Source organism: Frankliniella occidentalis, unplaced genomic scaffold (genome assembly GCF_000697945.3).
Source record: "Frankliniella occidentalis isolate FOCC.00 unplaced genomic scaffold, Focc_3.1 Scaffold3, whole genome shotgun sequence".
In the NCBI taxonomy this organism is placed as follows: domain Eukaryota; kingdom Metazoa; phylum Arthropoda; class Insecta; order Thysanoptera; family Thripidae; genus Frankliniella; species Frankliniella occidentalis.
The window spans coordinates 3,298,067-3,298,574 of NW_026267133.1; the positions used below are offsets into that span (position 1 = coordinate 3,298,067).

Genomic DNA, 508 nt, shown 5'->3' on the forward strand with positions numbered 1-508 from the left:
CCGATCCCCCTGCCGCCGTCACGCCCGGGAGAAGGGGATCAGGAACAATAATCCTTTGGCAAGCCGTCTTTATTTTCCAGGCACTTTGCTCCGCTCTCCGCTCGCATTCAGAGGGGGATCATCTCATCATCCCGGTGCAAGGAAACTACTCGCGCTCGGCCAGGCGTCATAAGCGGGCGCTCTGTGTTCACTGTGGACGCGTCTTTAGTTTAACATTTACGATATGAACAACAACAACGAACCTTTCGGAAACGGCTCAATAACCGTGGAGAACGGGCGATATGCTGCTCCGCGTCATTTAATCCGGCTTTGTTGTTATTTATTTTTGGCTCATCCGATTCGGTCATTATCTCTGGTGGAAGAGGATGGTGGGGAGGGATGGAGTGGGGGTAACCCCCGGTTCTATATCCCCTATCCCTTTCACATCAACCACATCCCGAATAATAAAGGTGTGGGATCAAATATCCCAACTGGTTCTCTCTCTCTCTCTCTCTCTCTCTCTCTCTCT

General features: G+C 51.4%; 1 protein-coding gene across 2 annotated transcripts in view; it reads right to left on the reverse strand.

The window, feature by feature from the left end:
- The window catches only part of LOC113204669 (uncharacterized), a 38,017-nt gene that overhangs the window by 3,993 nt on the left and 33,516 nt on the right, over positions 1-508 (reverse strand). The window lies entirely within an intron of this gene.